We start from the raw sequence: 25,544 nt of genomic DNA on the forward strand, positions 1-25,544 counted from the left end.
GAGTCTGAGCGACTTTTCTCACCCACTCCAGCCGCTCCAGTGCTGTAATGAGCAGACACAGGCATAAATGCCAGGGGGGCCCAGACGGAGGCTCTCATGTGATAAGCCTGTGACATTTTAACTCCCAAATACAGTTGCCTCCCAAAGTGAGGCTAGCTGGCCAGAGGCCATTCTGTTCCAGTGACAAGTCTAAAACAGGAAACTCTTTCTTAGAGAAACACAAAACCATTGCCTTTGAGAACAGTCTCCACTCTGCCCTTCCATCCCTCAGCAGGGCAGGGACAAGAAGGCTGGAGTGGCCCGAGCAGTGGTCGAATGCTCTGGGTGAGCCATGCCCCTCAGACAGGCACAGGTTTGCTCATCCCGAGTCTCTGGGTGTGCCAGCCCCCTGCCAGGCAGCAAGGGAGGCTGGGGGTGTGGTGATGGAGAGACACAACAGCTAAAGCACCTTCTACAGGAACAGGCACACAGTAGGTGTTCTGTTCATCTCTGTTCCCTTACATCCGGAGCTCCTGAACCTGCCCCGTGGCTCTGGGAGGTCTGGAAACTGGAGGGGTAGACAATATTTTGTGTGCACACTCTCGCGGGTGAGGGCATTCACTGAAATCTCAATGGGTTAAAGACCCCCAGAGGCTAACAACCACTGGCTTTTTAACTTTTCAACTGAGAGTTGAACTCTCTGAAGGCAAGGACCCATCTCATTCATCTTGGTATCATCATAGCCCAGGAAAGGCCCACCATGTTGACCGTTCAATGGCATGAATGAATGAATGAATGAATGAATGAATGAATGAACGAACGAACGGCAAATGGCTTATTCCTTCAAAGAATTCAGAGCCCAGTAGAGGAAACATAGAAAAAGGAAGCATAATACAAGGCAGAAAATGATACAGGACAAAAGGAATGGGAAAGTGAAGGGTGGCAGGAGCTTTGTGCAGACACACGTTTCTCTGACGAGGCAGAGGAGCTGGGCTGGACCAAGGTGTGGGGGCAGTAGATAGAACGTGGGGAGGGCTGGGAAGTCATGTCAGGAAACATGGTAAAAGAAAGAATCACAAACTTTATAGACACATGGACATTTTTTTAACTGTGGTTTTGCACTCGGGGCCTAATGGTTTTTCCTTTCTTTTCCCATACAAGCTGTCCAGTTTGGCGAGAGGGAAGTATCCGTTCAAGGCAGGGGTGGGAAAGAGGTTTGGAAAGAGAGGTTGGGTCACATCCTGGGGGGCCCCCGAATGCCAATCTGCTGTCCCGAAGTAGCAGAGCAGTTCAGCACGGGGACAAGAGGGAGAAGGGATGGGCCGCCCCATTCCTGCGAGGAGCTGCTGCCAGGCTCCGGGGGAGGGAGGCGGCGGGACACCAGGCCTGGCCAGGGGCTCCGTGCCGATGGAGGAAGGGGGACCAAGCAGTCGGCAAGGTCTGCTCGCATGGAGGATGGTGACGAAGAAGCTGTCCTCTGAGAATCCTCTGACTCTCCCCAGCCTGATTTATTGCCATTTTTTAGATTCAAATAACAGCACATTTTAAAAGATTAAATCAAACTCAGTTATAAGAATATAAAGAGGAAAAATTAAACTCAGTTATCAGAACATATAAAGAAAGAAAAAAAAGATAAGCAAGACTGACATAAATACACAGAATCGGCGTAAAGTGATACTTTTTGCCTCGTCTCACTGGTGTCCAGTGATTGCTTCCTGAGTCCAGGTCCCTCCAAGACCGAGCACCCTCACCTTGCGGCCCTAAGGCCTTTGTTCGTGAAGATGCTGCTTGGAGACCCTGTCCCCTGGCTCCTTCTTAATAGCTCCTTTCATGAAGCAGCCTTCCCTTGCAGGGGACTTTTCGGAAGGCCCGCAGCCGACGGTTCCCGTCGTGATATCCCGTTCTCGCCTCCTGCCGCCGGCCAAGCTCCCGGCACCCACCGCGGCGGCCACTCCTCTCCGGCCAGCTCTGCGCAGGCGCTGCCCGGCGCGTCCCACGGGTTAGCTCCTTTACTGCTCCCAGAACCCCCCGGGGCGGTGCCCCCCAGACTCCTCCCCCACAGCTCGGGACGCGGAAGCACAGGCCTGGGTCAGTGAACGGGGCAGCCCAGATGGAAGCCCGGTGTGTCCGCCCTGGAGTCATTTGGGTCCCGCTCTTTCCTTCACACAGGCTGATGCGCAGCTTCGTGGGTGGGGATAACGACCCGCAAGGCTTTCACGAGGAAAAGGTGAAGGGTGTTCTGTCCATGCCGACCACAGTCCTGTGCACACATGGTTGGTTTTGTTTTTTAAATGCAGGAGGAATTGTTGCGTGTGAGGCACTTTGGGAGGGCAGGGAGGCAGCAGGTCTCTGTGGTCTGTCTGCTCCCGATACCCGGTAGCCACTGGAAGGGATCGGACCCCGCTGCGCGGTCTGCCTCCACGTGCCAGTCTGAAGAATGGGCTTCCACCTTGGGAATCCGCAGAGGCCCACAGACCCACAATAAGAACATAAATTCAACAAGTCTCAAAGAGAAACACCCGTGATTTGCCTATTTGAGACAAGATCTTACCCCCAAGAAAGACCCCAGGTCTTTCAGGGACCAGGAAGGGAACTTGATTTTTAACGCAAGCGAGAGACACAATACTGGAGAAAACCTAGAAACCCACCGAAACTTGGGTTACGGTGATGGTTTTGCTGTTCCTAGCCATAGGACTGCAGAAGAGTCTACCTGCCGAGCTTCTGCTGACCCCTCGGGTCCAGGGAATAGTCCTTAACTCTACGTCCATGACTTTGTTCCTTTGTTGCATTCTTCTAGGTTTTGCATCAGCTGAACTTCTACTTATTCCTCACAGTCCCGTGGAAATGCCCTCCCAGCAGCCCCCAGGGGGAATTCGTCTCTCTTCCACTTGGTACATGGAACACCCCTTTTTCTCACTAGGGCTTACATATTTTGCGACCTTGTATTTTATTTATTTTATTTATTTATATATTTTATATATTCATTTAAGAAAGTGTTAATTATGTGATATAGTCTCCTGAGCACCTACTACAACCCAAGGGTTGGGCTAGAATGCTGGGAATGTAATGAATAAGAGATTGTTATGGGCTGAATTGTGTCCCCCAGAAAAGACAAGTCAGAGCCCTAACCCCCAGGGCCTCAGAATATGACCTTATTCGGAAACAGAGTCATTGCAGATGAAATTAGTTAAGATGAGGTCATGGTGGTGTAGGGTGGGCCCCTAATCTGATATACTGGTGTCCTTACAAGAGGAGAAGAAACACAGAGACAGGGACACACAGGAAGAACACCATGGAACAGCAGAGACCGAGACTGAAGATAGGCTGCCACGAGCCAAGAATGCCTGGGACTACCAGAAGCTGAAAGAGGCAAGGAAAGGTTTTCTCCTAGAAGCCTCAGAGAGACCGCGGCCCTGCCAGCACTTTGATTTCAGACTTCCCAGCCCCTAGAACTGGGACAGAAGAAATTTCTGTTGTTTCAAGCCACCCAGTTTGTGGTACTTTGTTATGGCTTCCCTAAGAAACTAATACAGAAATTTTCCCCACTTTGAAGGAACGATACATAAACAGATAATTATAAAAGAGCATGGGAATGCTATAATAAGAAGTCCTCTGTGCCAACACAGAGAACATGGCAAGTAACTCAATCTTGGAAGAGGATCAGGATAGGCTTCCCAGAGCAGGCCCAATGAGAACTGGGTTTTGAAGGGTGAGTAGGAGTTCTCTAGGAGAAAGAGCACCCTAGACAGAACCACGTGTGTACCCTCTCAGTCTCTCCTACTAGATTGTGCTCCCTGGTGGCCTTAGCACAAGGCTCTGCCTTTGACAGATACTTAGCCTCTATCTCTTAGACTTGCAGAAACGCTGTACTCTCTGGACAAGAAGAGAGGAACGGAAGACAGAGTGTGGGTGGCTGCCACCTAGAGACAGGAAAAACTGAACTAGTCAGACTCCCTAAATAGAGAGCAGATGGAGGGCAGCGGCGGAGGCGAGAGAAATGAGGCAACCCAAGCAGGGCTGACTTTTAAAAAAAAGAAAGAAAGAAAGAGAAAAGCGTTATTCTCTAGGGCTCCAGCTCAGCTGGGAAGGAAAGCAATTTATGGCCAGAGGAAGTAGGCTGACAGTAAACAAAAATACAGTGACCCCTGAGTTCCCACTGGACAGAAGATAGATGGTGCCGTCGTAAAAATGAGATTAATTTTAATAAGGGCTTTCACCAAGCAGCAGACCCTGGCGGCCAGAGGCCTGTCAGAGGGCCAATGACAAGCAGCATCGCTGATGGATGAGGCTGACCCCAACGAGCTGAAGACATGGGGAACAATCGGAAGCTAGGGCTTGGCCCCCAGCTGGGGATTGGGCAGCTGCTGCTTCTGCGGATTCTTTGCCCTAACGGTTGGTGTCCCAGAGCCGGATGCCCATGGTCTGAATCTCTGAACTGCGGCTTATCCCTGCTGAGACCACAATCCCCTGTTCCCTCAGCTTGATGTGGGACTGGGCTTGCATACCTCCAATAGTGAGAAGCTCACCACCTAGAAAGGCTATGGGACAGGGTGCCAGATGGGGTCACTCAGGAAATGCCCGAGTCTGTGTTTGCCACAGGACAATCCTTAAAGACTGTGATCGGTCTTGATTCAAATCAGCAGAGTTCAATTTAATAAACACTATCTGAGAGGTTACTGTGCAGCAAGAGTATGAAACAAGAGATGGTCAGGAACGGGTTCCTGCCTCCAAGACCTTTCAGAAGGGAAAACAGACTGTGCTCCTGACCCTGACTGCAGAGTGAGCCCTGACCCTGGCTCTTGATGGAGCCCCCATCCTCTTACTGACTCAGCCATAATCTTGGATAGGAAAGTAAGCCCTGAACCTAGTTATAGATTAAGCCCTAGGCCCAACTCAGACTGGGCTTACCTGCAGGCTGAATCCTAATCCTTTTAGAGCATGAGTCCTGATCCTGGTCACAACTGGGTCCTGACTCTGACCCCAGGCCTCATACACAGGTGCCTATTATGGAATGAGGGAGATGGGAAATGAGGAGGTACCAATGGGCCAGCATCACTTGAACAACGTCCAGATCTTGATGCTTGAGGCGGACATCTCATCTTTCAGACACGGAACTGCATGAGGCAGAGCCTCTGCCTCTGGAAGCATGCATAGACGCTCCCCTCCCCCCCCACACACACACACTGTCACAGCCCATGCCTGTCCTGCCCCAGGGTTCGGTCACCGCGTCACTGTATGTACACACCCACTCCACTGGCCTCTGCTCTTCGCAAGGATACAGACGGCGCTGATTTGCTTGTGGCCAGGCTCCTATAATCAAACCCTCCCTTCGGCCCCACTCCTGAATACCTACTGTGTTCTGGGTCCTGGCCTGGTCACAGGAACCCAGGGACCAATGGCATGGCCTGGCCCAAACACCAGCAAAAATCCTGTTAGGTCTTTAATTATTTACTTAATCAACAAACCCATGAGAGGGATCACCTTGCAGAGAAATGGTGCCCCATGGGGTTTATGAGCTGAACACTTGCCAACCAAATAAAACCAGCCCTCATGATTTTCCAGCACTCAAAACCCCTGGCATCAGATGGCCCAATTTCTTGTCAGCCATTTCCCCGATTATGTATCAATAGATGTCACACAATCAAGTCCTGGCTCCCAAGAGAGCGTTTGAAAAGTCAAAGATGTTTGTCTAATGCAAACCGATGTCATGTCAGGAATTAGTTTGACTAATAGGCCTTTAATTAGATCCTTGTGAGGTCTGGGTCCTAAGCAGAGGCTTCCCAAAGTTTTCGTTTAGAAGATAAACTATCCCTTCCCCCAGATTGCCACCATAAATCTCCTTTCCAGCATGCACTCGGAATGGCACAGCAAGGTACAGACTCGTTTCTCCTGCCAACCTGAAGAGTGTTATGCCCAACCACCCAAGGGACCAGTGTCCGGGAGCTTCCCGCAGGCCAGGTCCCCTTGCCAGAGGAGCTGGGGGAGATGCCTGGCCCATGCCATCTGCTCTGGATGGGGACCAGAGCTTCTCACCAGGGCCAGAGAAGCATTTTCCCAAGCAGCAACAGGAAATGTTCATTGTGTCAACCTGAATAACCCTTCCGAAGCCAACTCCAGAGCACAACAGAACAGAGAATACAATTTGATCATCATCCAGGGCATTTCTCTCAGGGCAAGGAACATGGAAATCAAGAGAAGCCTGCAGAATGAGGTCATCATGCCACCAGGCAGGCAGGAGGGATCTCACACAAAATAATGTACGTAGCCCACCAGCCCCTGAGCAGGGGCTTCATACATGACAATGTGGTGATGCGTGCTGATTCCTGCCTCTGCCTTGAACTTACTCAAGAAATTCTTTGAGCACCCTAGGTCAACTCCACTGCAAGTGCATCCCAGGGCCCAGTGCCAGCCAGCCCCTGACTAGTTACCAGTTTGAGTTTACAGAAATTGACATTTCAGCTGGCATTGGTGTAACAACTTTTATTCTATTTCATGAAAGTATTACTGATCAACAAAAGATTGAAAATAAAAAATAGTGTTTCACCACAAATAGTTTGAGAAGAGGGGGCATGGAAGTTTCTGAGGTGGGTCTTATTATTACCATTTTATACATGAGAAGCTGAGGCTTGGGATGATTAACGTGCTTGAGTACACCCATCCAAGTGGTCCAGCTGGTCTTCCAACCCAGGTCCTACTCATTCTGAAGGTCTGTTACTTACAATCATTCTAATCTGGGGGCCAAGAGAGTCACATCTCTGACCTCCATGTATGGCTAATAACAAAAGGTCCACAGTGATCAGAGACAAAATCATGGGCATCTTGTCTCACCTCTGCAATCAACTCACCCAGGGGGTCATTTCCTCTTTGGGGCCTCAGTTTCTCCATATGTACAGTGAAGGAGGTGGCCCTAAGTTATAGTGAAGACCCCATCCTGCTCTGACATCCTGAATGTGATCATAAACTCCTTCAACAGAAAGGGACCTTTGAAGTCACATGGCCAACCTCCCTTCCAAAGCAGTCTGGGATTCCTGTAGCCCCTTGCATGTTCTCTGTGTGTGGCCGTGATTAAATAGCTCTAATTTTCAGGCTAGCATCTTGCTTCCAAGGGCTTCCCCAAGAATGTTGGACAGAGTCTCTTTGTTGTCCTCAAGATGCCAACCCCATCACTCTTGCCTTGGGGGATCACTCCTCAGAGTCAGACCTTGTCTTCACTCATAGATGCTCAGCCTCAAGCCAACCCAGATCCCACCTGTCCAGGGTGTAGCTCACCTCTGGTGCAGGAGGAGAGGACAACCTAGAAGCCACTTGTGTTTCTTCCCTGGAGAAAGCAATGAAAATCCCTTTTGCCTTCAAACACTCAGAGATTCCATCCCTGGAGGGGCTAGAGACCCTGAAGCCTCCCATCTCCTTTTGCAAGAGTCCCAAGAAGTGCGGGGAGTACCTAGCAGCTTTCCCATGGCTCTGTGCTGGCAGGAGACGCATTCAAGCTGTACCCCGCGGGTTGGTGCGTGTGTGATTTAGAGTCGTACGTGCTGACTCCTGCCACACTCTATCAAGGACTCAGCCCTGCCCCAGCAAAAGCTGACCCCAAAGCCTCTGTCCTACCGCCCTCATCTAAGTAGAGGAAATGAGCTACAAAGGAACTGGCCCAGCTCTGTGGCGTGCCACCCCCTCTACCTCCCAATCCCAAATACTGACTCTCCTAAGCTCTGTCTGCCACAGCTGATTGATTAGAAAGTGGGCAGCTCCGTCTCTGTCAATGCTGAATGAAGCGATCAATTACAAACTCAGGGACTCCTGGAAATTGGGAAATACACAGAATTCCAGAGCCAGGGAATCATGCAACAAACATTTCTTGAATGTGTATGGGGGCCGGGGTGGGCCCCGGAAACTTGCAAGTACAGGGCTGTCTAGAGTCGGGGAATCCTACAAACCGAGAGTTGTGGACTCTTAAGGTGTTAGAATCCTTAAAAGTATCCAGTAATAGAATCCTACAAAATTAGATGAATGAAATCTAGAATCACAGGCCTGCGTGAAGGGTCCACAGAAACAACAGGAGCTGTCGGAGGCTTCCCTGTTTCATGCTCTGGTGCAACCAGCCAGCCCAGCCCTGTGGCACAACCGGGTTCAGAGGAAACGTGTTCCCGCCACAGCACCGGGGCAGGGGGCAAGCGACACGTGCCATGGAGAGGACACTGGCCTGAAGAGTGAGAATGGGGGCAAATGGCAGGAGCTCTGTTGAGGCATGTGGCTACCTCTAAAATACAAGCCAGGGGCAGAAGGACTCCCAATAAGATACGGAGAGGCCACAGCTGGAAGCAGACTTTCCGGGCTGGCCCCACTTCCTCCTAATGGAGGCATTCCTGGCCTCCAGGTGGGTGAATCGGAGGCAGGTGGGCCCATTGCTGGGCAGCTCGGATGGCAAGACCTGGCTTGGATGGAGCTGCAATCGACCTCCCCACTCTGCCCTCTGCAGTTGCCTCGCTCATGGAAGAGGGTTCCTGATTCTTTGTCCCACACTGGCGAGGCCACTCTTGCAGGGACAAGTGTGTTGCAAAGGCAGGGAGGCTGGAGGCAGAGGGCATATTCCCAAGAGGTGGACATCTCAGGTGTCAGCGACATGGAGGGGCACTGAGAGAGAGAGAGAGAGAGAATGAAGAGAGAGGAGAGAAGAGAGAGAGAGATGATGCTAGAATGTGATGTTAGGATCAAATGACAGAGATCCCGGCGGGTCGGGGCTGGACTCTGCCCGTATCTGCCGCATCTCTGCACGGCGTGACCCGCGGCACAGCAGGGATCGCTGATCACATGGTCCCCAACAGGGCGCTGGCAGGGACCTCTCGTTCTCCCTGTGGCAGATACGTGGGATGCCCTTTCTCTGCCCCTGGGTGGCTCAAAGAGGCCCTGGAGGAGCCATGTGGTGGGCTCAAGGTGTAATGTGCAGGCTTAAGTGTCTCTAAAACAACTAGTAAAAACCCTGACCAAATCCAAACCAGATGCCCCCGGGCGTGCAGGGTTGAGAGCTGTCAGCACCTCTGCATTTTCACCTGCTCATGTGGGTTGCACCTGTAGGCGGCAAGCACTCAGGACAGCTTCAGGCTGCCCACCAAGCTCAGCCCTACTGAGCTGCCCAGCGTGGAGGCACTGAGGGGCCGAAGGGGTAAGGCAGCAGACCTCTCTTGGGCCAGTCCCCCACTCGGGTGATTCTCCCACTTCCCAGCATAAGCCCTCGGGATTGTTAATGCCCGAACTATACTCCCTAGCTGTGAGAAGTCGTGCAAGTTACCTCTCCTCTCTGTTTCCCTATAAGCAACATGGACACATTAATAATGACCTCCAAGTTTACTGGAGAGTTCACTCAGTTGGACAAATATTTACTAGGCATTTATTGTAGGTGAAGCACTGGGCTAGGTACTTGGAATACAGTGAACAAAACTGACATTATCCCTGACTTCATAGAGTTCACAGTGTAGAGCAGATGGGCAAAACAAACCATCGACAAGTAAATAAAAGCAGTTTATGAATTGGGTTAATGCTTTGAAAAGGATATGCTTTGTGGGGGCGTGGGGGGGAGAGGTAAAGGAGTCCTCTCTGAAGAAATAATAGTTAAGCTGAGACCTGAATGCTGAGTAGGAATAAGCCAGAGGAAGGGCTTGGGGTAGAGTGTTCCATGCAAAAGAATAGCATGTGCCAAGGCCCTGAAACAGGGAATGCTCAACTCATTTCCTCCTTATGGGCAGAGAGCCGAGAGAGCAGGCGACGTCATGAGATTTTAGTCTGGTGACAATAAAAAGCCCTCAGAATGTTTTCAACAGGGCCTCTACTCAATTCTCTACTTACACCTTTAAAAGATGACTTTAGTGGGGAGCTGAGATCAAGCGTGGAACTTCCCCACCACTGGCCTGCAAGAACGTGCAGGATCTAAGGCTCCAGAAGTAAAGGGATTGGCCATGCATGGCCAGTAAGTGCCAGGGACCAGGATTTATGCAACTCCTTCCCTGGCCCCAGGCTGCCTCTAACAAATATAATATGGCTGCCATCATCCTTGACCTCATTTGATCTTTCCAACCCTTGGGGGAAGGAGGCACATAGGACAGGGATCCTTAGCTCAAAAAACCAAGACCCAGAGAGGTGAGTGAGTTTACCACAAGTCGTGCAACAAGTTAGTGACTTGACTTCAAGTCCTCAGACTTAAAGCTAGGTCAGGTTGTTCCCAAGAACCAGCACACTCTACAGAGACCCCTGCCCCACCAGCACGGACAGCCTCAACCGTGGAGGTAAAACATTTCGGGGAAGGAGGACTTTAGAGGCTGAAGCCACACCACATGAGGACAGGAATGAGGCCCAAGGTGCCAAACAGAAGGTACCAGAAAAGATCTGGGAGTGATGTGGAATGAAATGGGATGGCCTATCAGGGAACACCATGCCAATGACTAACCACCATGCAAACAATGGTGAGGACAACCTCGTCCACCCCTTACTGGTCCCAGGCCCTCCCTCGGGGCCACACGCCCCCACACATCTGCTCCCTCTGTCCCAGAACATACCCGAACGGGTTTAAAGGCAGCAGCTCCGCCCTGAGTCTGAGCAACTCCTGGCACCATGGCGGAGTCCCACAGCCACCACATCCGGGACAGAGCCCCGCCCCTCCCCCTGCTCAGTGGGGCCGGGGCAGCTCAGAGTCCCCAGGGGCGGTGACTCCGTGTTTCGCTCAAGATCTCCCTGGCTGAACATCATTGGCGCAGCCCAGACTCAGCTCTGTCAACAGCCATACTGCCCCGGGGACTGCTCCCCCCAATCTTCCTGGGGCTGCGGTAGCCCTGGCCGGCAGTGCCCCTCCCTCAAGGCAGCCTCTTTCCTCGATTCACATCTACCTGGAAGACTCAGCTCAGCCATCTCTTCCCCATCCTCCAAAGCTCAGAGCAGGCATCCAGTCCTCCAGGAAACCTCCTATGCACTCAGGATGAGGGAGGAGCCTCTCTTCTCTGGGCTCCTGCAGCCCCTGTCCTTCCTTTGCTTTCCCTGGTGGACCATGAGCATCACGAGGGCAAGGTCTGTGCCTTCCTTGTTTCGGTTTCCCAGAACACAGCACACAGTAGGTTAGTAAATGTCTATCATCTCCTCCTTTCTGTGAAGAGAGTGGGGTAAAGGGCCTTGGAACATGAAGAAATTAGAATTTGCCTAGCGGTGGTTTCAATCCTCCAGGGTCTCCTAGAATGAAGTCCTCCTGACTGGCGTGGCATCTCCAGGGTCACTGCCGCCAGGACCATTGCTGACCATGCGCCCCCCACCCCAGGCCCACATGCTTCCGGCCTCCCTCTCCTCTCTTCCTTCTCTCCCTCTTGGCCAGTGGGGTCAGATGAGTGCAGGTTGAACATCACGTCCTTCTCCGGGGGCCTCCGGGGGTGACATAACCACTCTACACCTCACACCTATAAAGCAGCCTGCCACGGAATAGGCCCTTGGAAAAAGTCAATTTCCCTTTTCCTGCCTTCTCTGCCTGCATGAATTGTTTTTCCCCTCCAAGGCCTGAAGCGTATCCCTCCCTCGCAGGAAGCCTTCCCTGACCTCGTCCGGCTCCCATCTTTGGGGAGCTTGAAGACTAGGTGGCCTCCGGCTGGCTCTTGCGTCCTGGAAGGCGGCAGGGCAGGACGGGGCCACCCCTAAGCCTGGATAAAGGTGAAACCCAACAGTCGGGAGAGGTTGTTTTTGGACCGGACGCAAATGCTACATGAAGAGCCCTCGGCCTTCCAAGCAATCTTTGCTTTGTGCTCCCAGGCCCAAAACTAACATTTTCATAATGATTTTCCAGTATCAAAGTGATAGTTTTGATTCAAGACAGCTGAAGCCTGCAAAACTGTGCGGCGGCCTCTCCCGCCCTCGAGCCAAACATGTGCCTCTGTCTCTATTTTAACACCTTTGATAATCATCGAAAAATGCACGGCCCAAGCAGTTCTCGGGGCCTGCGGACCAGAGCGGCCGCCCCCGGAAGGAGGCCGGAAGGAGGCCGGAAGGAGGCCGGAAGGAGGCCGGAAGGAGGCGGGGGGCGGTCTGTTTGGCTTTCGCCTGACTCGGGGCTCGGGCCTCAGGCCTCCGGCTCGACGCTCGGCTAGTGCTGTCTGAGCGAGGAGCCGGCCTTTCCAGGCCCATTAAGGGGAGGGGGAGGGGGCAAGAAATACAGTAACACAATCGCCTGGAAAACTGATATAATCTTTTCAAAACTATAAAGATCGCTCACCCGGAGGAACATCTGCATGGAAAAAGAAAAAGGTTTTAAACCCACTGGAAAGGGGTCGGGTAACTTGTAAAGGCCGGCGTGTCAGGAGACTGCTGGCGCGCCCCCGGCCCGCCGTCCCTCTGCGGGGGGACGGCCATCCTCGGAGGGGCCGGTTCCCTCACTGAGAGCTCCCGCCATCTGGAATTCATTGCAGGAGGGAACACTGGCGTTTGGAAAGAGAACCTCGGCCTTACGACCGTTGTTCCTTAAATCATTAATATGGCCCACGTTCCAGATGGAGAATCAAAGGACAGTAGGGACAGGCCAGGGGCCCGGGGCCGGAGTCCTGGCCCACCCCACTGCCCCTTCCTTGGAAGCCCTGACCACCTGCTCACAGAAACAGGCTCAGGTCAGATTCTAGGCTCTTCCGCTAGCCCGCCTTCTCCCGCCCTGGAGAAGAAGCTGCTGCGAACCAGTTACTTGGCAAAGAGGCTTTGGGTTCTTGGCACCCTCTGAGTTCAGGGGCTCAGAAGAGGCTGGAGCTTATGCAGTGAAGTCCCTGCTGGAGGCCCGACTCCCCAGGTCCCCACATTCCCGAGAGGACTCAAGGGCACCGTTGGGGGTGGCAGTCTGCAAAGGCACCGTCTGCCCTACCCAGGAGATCTGACGAGAGATGAGTTCACACACGGGAGACACGTAGGCTCAAGACACAGCCAGCGTGGGCAAGGCCCAAGTGCACGACTCAGGCTGTTCAGCCACCAGAGATCTGAGATGGAGGAGGTTCCTGTGGGCCCAGGTCACGGGGTCTTAGAATAACAGCATCTGAAGATATGCACGGAGACGTCTGAATGCTGACCTTGTCGCCACCCTTGGACATACTGATTTTCTGAAAGGTAATAGGCGGCCTGCAGGCCCAGGAAGACCAGAGGGGACCGAGACCCACTCAGGTCCCCGAACATCCAGGGCCTGAGAGTCGAGGGACAGCCGCTGGACAAGAATCGCCTCTGGGCAGGAGTCCCTGTCCCAGAGCACTGGGCCAATCACAACGTGCTGCCCTTTGGGGTACTTGGTGCCTCTGCGCCTCCTTTGTTCTCTGCCCAGGAGCTATCCAGGGGCCCCTGCTCTTCTCCCTCGGAGCTCTGAGGGAGCTGAACAAGCTCTCTGGTGGTGGCTTCAGTTACCACCTCTGTGCTCGGCCCCCCAGATCTCAACTCCAGCCTGTCTCTGTCTCTCCTGAGTGGAGACCCATAGAGCCAACTACCTACCAGAACCCCCCACTCCTTGAGATCGCATAGCCTCTGAGCCCCAGCGCATCCCAAACAGAACTCTTCATCCCCCTGAGGTGATCCCTCCTCAGTGTCCCCACCTCAGGGAAGGCACTGCCATCCACCAGGTGCCCTATCCTGGAACTGGGGGTTGTCCCTGACATCTCTCTTGCTTTCTCCTCCCAATTCCCAAGCCCCAAAGACCTGTCCGTTCTTCCTCCCACAGATTTCTCAAAGCCACCCACGTCTTTCCACCCCGACTCTCAGGCCTCACCATTTCATGCCTGGGTCACTGCAACCTGTTCTGGACTCATGTCCAGATCCCCCACCAGGCAGCTAGGGCCATCTTTCTAAAACACAAATCTTACCTGGTTTCTCTCTGCTTAAAACCCTTTAAATAATTATCCATAGGAAATACTCCCCATTCTGTCACTGTACTAGTCCAGATGGGTTAAGTTATGTTGCAGTAACTAACATCTCGGAAATCTCAGAAGCTTAAAATATCAATGTTTCTCACTCACGCTGAGACATTGAGGGTTGACAGGGGGCTCTACTCATCGTAGGGTCCCCAGCTACTGGAGCAGCCGCCATCTTGAGAGTTGTCAGTCAGCTACTGTGTTGGAAGGAAAGACTGCCCTGGAAGGTTTCACACTGGTAATTAAATGCTTGAGCCTGGAAGTGGCAGCCACTTCCTTTCACAACTCACCAGAACTAGTCATATGAAACCATCCAACCACAGGGTGACCAGGAAAGGCAACCCTCCCATGTGCTCAGAAGGGGAGAGTCAGGAATAGTTGATAACCCCAGTTGTACACTTCCTTCAGTGCCCAAATGCCCGTGCTTTCTCTTACGTCTATGTCTTTCCAAAAGCTGTTCCTTCAACCTGGAACCCTCATCCTCACACCTCACTTAACTACCACCCATCCTAGGATCTCAGCTTAGACGTCACAGGCCTACACTGAACTCCCCATCCTGGTATGAGCCCCTCCTCTGGGCTCTCAAGGCTCTGTTCATTCACACTCTATTATAATTATGTTTATTGTCTTCTCTTTCTTGGGTGGTGAGTTCTATGAAAACTGAGGCTTGAATGCTGTGTTTATCACTGTATCCCCAGTGCCTGCTCAAGTGCCCACATGGAAGGATAAGTAAAATTGTTGAATGAATGAATGAATGAATGAATGAGAGAAACATCAAGATCCCAGAGCTATCCGGAGTGGTAGGGAGCCTGAGGCTTCAGGAATAAAGCTAACAGTCCATGCTGAGGAGTTCCAAAGGCAGGCATCCCTGGGCTGGTGGAGCAGAGGGAAAGAAGGTCTCTAGTAGTGCCCACATGAAGAAGGATGTGGCCCATGGAGAATGACAACCTACGGCTCACCCCCCAGCAGTCAGCAGTCAGTCACAGAGTCCATGGGAAGCCTCCCGTCCCCCAGCAGGCGAGGGTGAGTAGGGGGTGGGGTGCAGGCCAGGGCCCAGCTGAGAGAAGTAGAGTGCCCACATAAAACCTGAGCCAGGACTGCCCCCCAATTTTCCTGAGCCCCCTCTCCCCTCCTCTCATACCCTCCAGACTCCATCACCTGCTCTGGGGCTGCTAAAAGCAGAAACCCTTTGTTTATTTTATTTTGGAGAGTCTTGGGTACACTCCAAGGGCAAAGATGTGTGTCTCTCCAACTTCCCAGCAATTAGTACAGGACTTGGCACATGGTAATAGCTCAATAAATGTGCAAATCGAACTCTGATCCACTCCCTACTCTCCAAGGCCTCAGGAGAGCTCAGCCTGCCTGGTATCCACTGTCCCTCTGGTTACCAAGATGTTGGCCTCTGTGGCCTCCCCCGCTCCATCCCCCCACTCCTGACCCTGACATTCCTAGGAGCAGATAGGGATGTGTACACTGAGCGCCCAGACTTGACTCAAGCTCCATGAATCTCAGCCAAGACCCTCTGGCACGGAAGGCCCCTGGGCCAGCCTCCAGGGCATCCCCTCTGAGGCCTTAAAGGCCCCACCCAAAAGAAAACAAAAACAAAAACTAACAAACAAAAAATACCAGCATCTGTTCAGTGTAAATAATATCAAGAGTTCCAAGCTGAGAGCTCCAGGGACAGGGTCCAGGTACTTGATGGGACCTACTGTGGACTGCAGTCAGAGCCCAAGGGCCTAGGATTTCCACAATCCTGACCATTCTCCTCTCCTCACCCTACCCCCCACCAATCCTATCAGTCACCAAGACTTGCCTGGCCTACCTCCTAAATGTCTCTGGAATCCATCTGGTCCCCTGAATCACCTCTAGCTCACATCTCTGGCCCCAGCCTACTAAAGTCATCTTCCTAAAGCCCCATAGAGCTTAGGTCCTGCTCCTCCTTAAAACCTTCTCCTCTGGAGTCAGCATTAAGGCCTACAAGATTCTCCATGCTCTGTCCCTAGCTTAACTGCCCTCTGCCCCCAGTCTCATCTCTTGCTACGTCTGCTCTCATACTCTCCACTTTTCAGCTTAGCACATGCTGTTCCTTCTACCTGGAACTCTTCTCTCCTAGAAAATATCTACCCCTTTTAAAGACTTTTGTTCAATGTTCACCTCCTCTAGGAGGCTTTGCCTGAACACCTGCCCCCTGAGAGTCAGATGCACCCTCATTTCTGTTCCCACAGTCTCCAGGCTTCCTTCTATTATAGCGCTTATTACCATGTCATATTTTCTTTTTTTTTTTTTAAGATTTTATTTATTTATTTGAGAGAGAGAGAATGAGAGAGAGCACATGAGAGGGGGGAGGGTCAGAGGGAGAAGCAGACTCCCCGCCGAGCAGGGAGCCCGATGCGGGACTCGATCCAGGGACTCCAGGATCATGACCTGAGCCGAAGGCAGTCGCTTAACCAACTGAGCCACCCAGGCGCCCCTACCATGTCATATTTTCATTCATTCATTCACCACCATCTAGCATCTAGCTGCCCAAAAATATCTACTGAAGAAGGATGAGAGGGAGGAGGAAGTAAATAGCTGAATCCAGCTGGGACAGAGTTGAGCAGGATAGACAGGAAGGCTGGAGGAAGTGGGAGAAATCTCTGAGTCCTGGGGATGCTGAGCAGGCTCCCTGGAAGAGGAGTGGCTGGAGTAGAGCCCAGAATGACGAGAAAGGCTCAGTTAAGTGGAAAATAGGGGCCGGGCCAATTTCAGGTAGGAGAACGGGGTGGCCTGGGAGTTGATACAAGGCCCCAAATACTAAGCTAATGAGTTTGGACTCTATTCTGAGGTCAACTATGAAAGGGTTTCAAGATTATAAGGCAATGCTTATAATTAAACCAGGATTCAATCTGAGTGTTTGAAGGGTCTCCCTGGCTGCAATGTGGTGTGCAGAGACCAGTTAAGAGGCCGCCCCAAGCTCCGTAGGAGAATGAGGATGGCCCGCATGGAGGCCAAGTGGACGGAATGAGATCAAGGGATGGATTCGAGGCCGGCCTAGAAGAGCGAACTGACAGGGCTTGGGCACAGACTGAGGCACAAAGGGAGAATGGAGTTGAGAATGCCTCTGAATTTCCCCACCTGGACGGCCAGTACGTGCTGAAGACAATTCATTTTTCTCTGGACACATTACATATTGAAACCTCAGGTGGGACAGAGGAGGTGAAGGTGGCCGTTAAGCAGTTGCTTCTCCGAGTGCCCAGCAAGGGCCAGAGCACATAGTAGGAGTGCCGCTGAGGTAAATTGACTTCCGTTGAGGTGCTTGGTCTCCTTATTGCAACAGAGCAGATGCGTTCCCCACTCCTGCGGGTCAGGATGAGCCTGCAGGCCATGCGGGTAGGAGAACCAGCCTAAGCAAAAGCCTGGAGGTGGGCACCCCCAGGGTGTGTAGGATCAGGTAGCCCCATCCGGAAACACAGAGTGGACAAGCTGCCCTCTTGAGGACCCAGGCTTCATCTGATGGAACACTGGGTGTGTTCCTAATTTGCCCACCAAGAAAAGGGGTTTGGTGGCCCTGGCAGACAGAGAGCAGGTCGGGGTCGGCGTTCTGGTGCCCAGAAGTCAGACGGTGGCCTATCCACGGAGTCCAGGCAGCTGCACAAGGAAGCCAGAGAAGAACAGAGCATGCCTGCTGCAGGAAACAGCCCACTCAGCTAGCCCCAAAGGTCACGGATTCCACACAGGAGATGAGGGCTGGGAGACCCCCAAGTTCAAGGCTGGTACACAGTAAGTTCTCAATCAGTGTCTCAGATCAGACAGACCTTTCTCTGTCCCATGAGTTCCAAACTCCCAGTATCCAGGATGAAGGGAAGCAGAGATACCCTCGGTGCTGCAAGTTTGCCCTGTGCTCAGCTCCCACCCTCAGCTCCAGGCAGGTGGAGCCCACCACACTCCCCTGGGCCCTCCATGCCTCCTCGTCCTCCTTCCTGGCTTTTGTTCATGCTGTTCCTTCTTCTTGATACACGCTCATTCTCCCCTAACCCTTTATCCAGCTTAGATGTCACCACCTCCAGGACGCCCTCCCTGATGCCCCCAGGCTGGAGTCATCTTTGTGCCCTCACAGCCCCGCTCCAGCCCCCAGAAACCACTGTAAAGATCACACAACAGTGCATCCCTTATCACTCCATCCTGGCCCCTCACCTGCTGAATTCCAGCTTCAGGCTTTTCACTGTGCCATGTGCTCTCCCCCCTCCCCCTGCCCACAGACCGTCACAGCCACTCTTCCTTTGCCCGGAAGGCCCCCTCTTCTGATTCCACTCGGGCAGCATGAGTTCAGCCCTCCTGGCTCAGGACAAAGGATCCATCCTCAGAGGCCGTTCTTGACCATCACGCCATCCTGGGCCGGGGTTCGCTGCAAGAAGTTCCCTTAGCCCCTTGGCCAGTGCCACCATGTTTCCTATCATTCCTGTTTCTCTGTGTGGTCGTGAGGCACAACGGTCAAGGGCACGGACCCTGGAGTCAGACCACCTCGTTCACATCCCAGCCCTGCCCCTCACCAGCTCTGGGTCCTGGGGACGGTCCCTTGGCCTCTCTGCCCCTGGTTCCCTCGTCTGCAAAGTGGGAATGATCAAATGACCTACTCCACAGGGCTGAGGTGACGCTCAACTCTGTCACGGACACACAGCCCTGTGGCGATCCCTGGCTGTTCATGAAGAGGCTGGGTCTCCCCTCCTTCAGGCATTCGGCGGGACTGAACCCCCCACTGCCTCCGAAGCCCAGCATGGCCAGGCAGCTGCATTGGCCTGTGATGTATGAGCTGAGTTGTGTGTGCCACCTCCAGGAGGAGGCCTTCAGAGACCCTGTGGAATTTGCCGTGTCCCCTGGTCCTGCCTCTCCCAGGAGGGGGTGCCATATATCTCCTGCTGACCCATAATGAACATGTGCTATGAACGAGAAATAGGCCTGGGTCGTTTCAATCCTCTGAGAGTTGGGGGTGCCTTGTTTCCGCAGCATACCTCTCCTCTCCCGACTGATTGAAGCATTTAGAGCAGGGCTTGGCGGAGAGTAAGCGCTACGGAAGCGCTACCTGTTATCACCGCCTTCCCACGGCTGCATGCTAGGTACCGAGAGCAGGGCCTGCTGTCTCCGGCTCCTGGCACGGGGCTTAGCACGCAACAGTTGCTCAATAAAATATTTGTTGATGGTCAGGCAGGGGGCGCCCAGCCAAGCACACACATCCACCCCACCCACCTGACCGGTCCCCACCGGGGGTGACAGGGATCCGGCTGCGCTCAGAATCACCCCCTCTGCGCTGCCATAATTCCCAACGGCATCGTGTCTCTTGAACAGCCCCCGGAGTTCTTCCATCCTAGCAACGTCTGCCAGTGTGATGGAATAATCTGGTCTCGCCAAGGCTGTGGTCTGGCCCATCCACTGTGGCTCCCTCGTGGATATTCTTCCTGGCCTGGCATGGTGGGCGGCCTTTCCCCTGGCAAATTATTCGCCAAGCAGTTCCAGGTGGTTTCATTTCACTCGGCAAACCCAAACCACCCAGTGTCTGAGGAAATTCTAGATCCTGATAAAAGGAATATGTCTCATCTCCATCCAGTAAACATCATCTCAGGAGGCACCAGTAGCTGCTTGCACACCTCTGTTGATGGGGACCTCACTTCCTGAAGAGTTTTAGCTCCACAGCCCTTCCCAATGTATGGCTGCCGCCTGCATGTCTGTAATCTCATAGGGATGCGTATCTACGAGGGACCTGCACCACACTGATCATGGCCCCTTTCCCTGGCCTATGACAACACCCTCGGCCCCTCACGCTCTTCTCCAAAGCATTCTCAACTCCCTCCTTTCTCCGCAATTTTTCCTTTATTTGAGATTTTATAAGGAAACTCCCTGAATTTCACATTTGTGGGATTTTCATCAAAGCTGATCATTGGTCCACTCCATATTTTGGCCTCAAAATACGGGCTAGCCCTCCGTGCAGCCACCACCCCACAGCCTGGGGGACTAGATGACCAAGCCTCAACACGAATGTACCTCCCGTGGTCTGTTCCTGTGCCAAAAATATTCATCATCAACTCAAATCCAACCACAGAGAGCTCCTGCTGTAAGATATTAATAGTTGTTCCTTTGGGAAAATCATAGAAAACCTCAAAAATATCTCCAGAAGGATGGACACTCATGAAAACCTTGGATGGCCCTCAAGTTCCAGCCCTGACATGAATTTTGTGTGATCCTAGGTTAATCCCGTCACTTCTCAGGGCCTTAGCTTCCCCATAGTCCTCACAGTAGGGAAGTGGTGCTCAGTAATCTCTAAAGGCCCTCCTGACTCTATCAACCCCACTTCTTAGTATGAATTAGTACCTCAGCTTAGAGACAGCAGTGATTAGGTCTCCAAATGGACCAGTTGTGGGTAGTAGTTGCAAGTAACAGAAACCAACTCTGGCTAACTTAAGGAAAGATAAAGAAGGAGGAAGAGTAGGTGGAGGAGGTGGAGGGAGGGGGATGGAAGAAGGGTTTATTAGGAAGCTTTTGAGTGAACCACAGAATTAAGGGGAAGACTTGAGAACCATGCTCGCAAAATGAGCAGAAGCCAGAGGAAAGAAAAAAAGGCAGAACCCCAGATAAGTTTGTTCCCCCCAAACAGCCTGCTTAGGGAGGCCTGTCTGTTCCTGCTAGTATAAATCTGGTGCCCTTTACATTTTCTCTTCCCTTGGTTTTTGAGACTGCTCACTCCAGTTCTCCCACTGTCCTCTTCATTGGCCACTTCCTTCTCTGACTTCTGAACAGATTCAATTCCCCAAGGTTCTGTCCTCGACTCTGACCCACCTGCTGGCTGAGCCGGGCTCACGGCCAGAGCCGAGGGCCGTCTCCACGATGGCTGTCCTCTCTCCTGGGCCCGCTGCCTTCTGCTTCCTGATCTTGGGCAAGTGGCTTCAGCTTTCCGAGTTGGGTCTCTTCATCATTAAACTGAGGACTGACCTGGGCCCTGGGCTGGTGAAATTTAGGGAGTGCTAGGACAGAAGTGCTCAGGACACCAGCCTTGCCACCAGCTCTGTGCTCCCCGCTGGGGGGTGGAGTGAGAGTGGGGCACCCCTCTCCCCTGTTCCTGGCCTCTCCTCCATACTGGTGCTATTTCTTTGACAGCTGGGATGCAGAGCTCACTTCCATGGCCTGGCCCAGCCTTCAGCTCTGACAGTTGAAGGGGGCCACCCCTGAGTGGGTGGGTGGGGTGGGGTCTCGCTGTTCAAATCCCCTTTGCATCTGAGCTAAGAGCCCCTTCAGGATGGCAGCTGTGGCTGGGGTAAGACACCCCAAGTCTGGACTACACTCTCCCTCTCTACCTGTGGCCCTTCACTGAAGGCCCCTTGTGCCATCATCAGGCTAAGTGGCTGTTTTCCTGGCTGGGGAGGGGGGCAAAGGAGCAGGGCCTTTTGGGTGGGTTCCAAAGAGCCTCTGGCTTTATTACCGCCTGTCCTCTCCCCTTCCCCTTCTCATCCTGGAGAGCCCACCCTCCTCCCCATCAGGGGGAAATTATACCAGGTTCTAAGAGGGGGTTGAAGGGAAAGCGTCCCCTCTATTCATCCCGGCGGCTGAACGGGCCTCTTGAGCACCCATTGTACCCATCCTGCCGCCTCTGCCTCAATTGAGATCAGGTGGTCTGGTCTGGCCCCTCCCCCGGGCCTGGGGCAGAGAGGGGCTCGGGCAATGGGCCGGCCCACAGACTTCTCTGTCCACCCTCTCGGGGGGCTTTTGTTGCATGAAATAGCACCCGCCGCTGGGCCACTTTAAACCAGGGCCAGGCACTTGAATGTGAAAATGGGGCCCAGGCGCTGGGCGTGCAGGGACAATGGCTGCCCTCAATTAGCTCACTGAGGTGCCCCAAATGGACTTGAGGAGGGGCGCGACCACAGCCCATTCATGCATATTTATCACAAGCTGCTGCACATCGGTGTGCACTGTTCCCATGGCAGCGCTGGGGAAGGGCGGAGGGGCGAGGGGCTCCCTGGGCCCTGCAGGGGCTGTGGTTCAGGGACGCTCTGGGCCTCACCCCAGAAGACTGGAAACTGCCCCCAACCCCATGGCCCCCTGCCTTTACCGGACCCTGAGACACTTGAGCCAGCCTAACCTGGAAACCCTAGAAAATAAGAGAAAGGGGGCTTTGAAAGTTACAGAGCACACCCACTTGACAGGTGGAGAAGTTGAGGCCCAGAGCAGAGGAAAATGAATTTTTTTCCTTTTTCCAGTTTACATATAGGATGAGAGGAGGTCAACAACAAGAAAAGGATGTATGTAGGTATGTATTTATAATAAAAACATTTAATGAATGTTTACTCGGTGCCACGATCTATGCTCGGTATGTTCAACTGTCCCATATCAAATGCTATGAGACAAATGTTGTGTTATCTTCACTTGAGAAGACTGAAGCCCAGGAGACAGCGGGGAAGTTTTCCAAGATTACATGGTGGGTACCAGTCACAGAGCTGGGATACTTTCCATCGCTCTCATTCTCCATAGCCCAGGGCCTGGCCACTGTTGAGGAAGTAAAGCAGGAGGAGGCTGTTAGTTGGTCATCAGCTGCTGGGTGCCAGGCACTGTGCGAGGGGTCAAGTTCAAGTGGCCGAATTGGACATGAACAATACCATGTGAGGGCTCCATGTAACAGATGTGGAGACTGTGGGGTGGAGAGACAAAGTGCCCTGCCCCGGGCCACACGCTATCAAGTAGCAGGGCCAGGGTGGAAACCAGGCATGGAGAGATGGCCGTCCCCAGCTTGCTCTAAGAGGACACTCATTTCCTTCTTTTCTGGAGCTTCTGGAAAAGGAAGGCAATTTGGCTTCCAGATGCTGCTGAGCTATGGGGAATCTCACCCATGTGGGAGGGGCTGTGGCTGGGCCTGCCCTCACAGGGGCTTCCTGAGAACTCTTCTGGGCTTCTGGCAGGCAGCGGCTACTCCCTACGGCTCCTAGGTGGAGCTCTGAGGTTCTCCCTTCTCTCAGGAGTCGAGCTTGTCCAAAGAACGGCGAGCCCCAGCTGGGATGCAGGCGGGTAGAGAAGGTGGGCAAAGCTGTGTCTGCAGCCTGGCATGCGGCTGTGGCAGCGAGGCCCCGGGCCCCCTCCCGATCCGTCCCATCCTGGTGCTTTCTCTCCCAGTGTGCTGACCTTGTTCGCTGTGTGCCCATCCCCATTGTCCCCCGTGCAAGCACCACGGCCGCCGTATCTTGGCTCAGGCTCCTTCTCCTGCTTGGATTGTGATTTGAGTTGCAATGGGGTGAGGAGAGCTGGAGAGTGTGGTCATTAGTTTGGTTTGGTTGGATCGTGTCCGTTGGGTTTGATCTGTGGCATGTTGAGCTGAGCTGAGTTCCATGGCATTGAGTTCAGCTGAGTTGAGCTAAAGTCAGTTGAGCTGAGCGGAGTAAGAATGAACTGAAGCAGCAGTGTGGGTAAGCCTCAAGTTAGTAACCTCCAAGGAACCCCCAACTCTGAAAAACTAGGATTCCAGGAATCAAGAGTCCCCAAAAGCAGAGAGGCTGCTCTTTCCATTATGTCCCTCATTTGCTGTTGGACTTGACTCCCCCTTGGGCTAGAAAGTGGATGGGGGCCTCTGAGACTGTCTCATTATTTTTATTAGCTCCTTTCAAGGTTGGAGGAGCAATGATTTTGCTGTCTGGTAGAAGTCAACGCAAAATCCTCAAACACTGACTCTCGAGAGTATAGATTCACTGGAGTCCGAGACCTGCAGCAAACAGCAGGAGGGACTCACAAATCATCTCCCTGCTCCCCCATTGTCCCCAAGGCCAGGACCCCTCCACAGGTTCCCTGAAGGGGCCTATCAGCCTCTGCTCAGGTCCCAGAGGCAGGACGCCCCCCACCTCAAGGGACCACAGTGTCATCTGGTGGTAAAGAATTCTGAGTCGGGTTTGCACACTGGCTCCTTGGCAGCAACACGGGACTAATAACTTTCCCTTTCTGAGATTTCTGTGAGGACGGGGTTTTGTGGACATGAATAAGACAAAATGCGTAGGCCACTTAACCTAACACCTGGTGTTCAGGGAGATCTTCGTCAGAGGTGCTTTCTATCACTATCACTAATCCTGTCGCCCCTGACTCTTACTTTTACTACTGACAAAACTGATCATTGTCTAGCAGCCTGTCAGAGAATGCTCTGCACTTCCGAGCCCGACGCCCTAACCCACGCTGAGCCCCCAGCCTCATTCCCTCACCTCTTCCTTTCCCGACACAGTCTCTTCCCTGCCGAGCTCAGCTGCCAGTCACGGCTGACTCCTTCTGCTCAGGGACTGGCCCTCCTCCTGGCTTGGACGTCGCTTTGTGGGGTGACCTGGGACACGTCCCTTCTCTTCTCAACCTCAGTTCACACAGCTATTCAGTGGAGGGTCAGGCTAAATTGTCTGGAGATGCCAGCTCGGACACCCCAGCCATGCATCTGAGGCCCATATTCCTCCCTCACCCCTCCAGAGTCCCCTGGGTAGGAGTCTGCATGGCTTCTGCTTTTCTGGTCAGTCCTGGGCACCTCCTCTGACGAGGATTTGCATCAATACCCCGAACCCTCCTCATGTGAGGCTCCCAGGAGAAGGCGTCAGAGCCAGCCATTACCCCCACCCCCAGACACTAGTGCTAAAGGCCTGACTCAGCATCACTGTTCACTTCACGAGAGCCGGCTGTCCCCAGGCAGGTAGAAGGCTCCCTCAGGACCACCAAGCAAATGGAAGGCACAAATCCAGGCCTCCTGACTGCCAGCCCCGTCCTCCTCTCTCTGTCAGCAGTCCCTCCATCCAGTGCGCAGTAACTGGGCATCGACTGTGTACCAAGCACTGCTCGGCATTGAGAATATCAGGGTGAGAGGAACTCAGCCCATGCTATTGAGGAATTTCAAGAAAGTTCCTGGAAAGAGATTCAGTCATTCATTCATTCAACAAACACGCAAGCGCCTGCTTCGCCCAGGTCAAAAGACCAGCTCAGACCCGAAGCCCAGCTCCCACTCCTCCCATGGCCCGGCCCCTGTGGTGGGGATGAGGCCTGGTGGTTTGGCAGGCCACCCACCGCCTCCCGAAGGGACTGGCAGGCATGAGCTCATGTCTGCGGAGCCCGCGGCTCTCAGAGCAGCCTCTGAGCACAAGGCCTCCTTGTGATTCAGAGAGAGATGCGGCGGGGGCTGCTGGGCCCACGAAGCCCTGGGCACTGTGGGGCTGTCAGCAAACACTCCCGAGGCTGAGGGTGCTGGGCTTTGATATGGCATTAATGCGCTAATATCTTAATCCGGCCACCACCCACCAGCTGCCTGGCCACACAGCGGGGCCCTGGGGAGCGGGGTTTCCAAATTACATTATTGAATGTTTACCTAGTGAGCTGGCCGAAGCGTGTTTAACACCAGCTGAGGGGCGCACATGTGCGCGGGACGGCCCCACACCCCCAGCCCTCACACGCACCACACACACTCACACACCCTCCCCCCGGGACTCAGAGACACGTGCGTTCACAGCGACACACAGACAGCAGGGTCCTCGGCAACACACGTGCGTGCACACTCAGGCACCCCGCACCTCGCACACGACACGCATGCCACACCCGGGCCCGTGCCCCGCACACAGACACACTCCTGCCCGGGGCGTTCACATGGCCCTCGGCGGCCGCCACCAGGACGCCTGCTTCCCCGCACCTCACACAGTC

Source organism: Mirounga angustirostris, unplaced genomic scaffold (assembly GCF_029215605.1).
Source record: "Mirounga angustirostris isolate CCGP_5_RB_7025 unplaced genomic scaffold, mMirAng1.0.hap1 SCAF_4, whole genome shotgun sequence".
NCBI classification, from domain to species: domain Eukaryota; kingdom Metazoa; phylum Chordata; class Mammalia; order Carnivora; family Phocidae; genus Mirounga; species Mirounga angustirostris.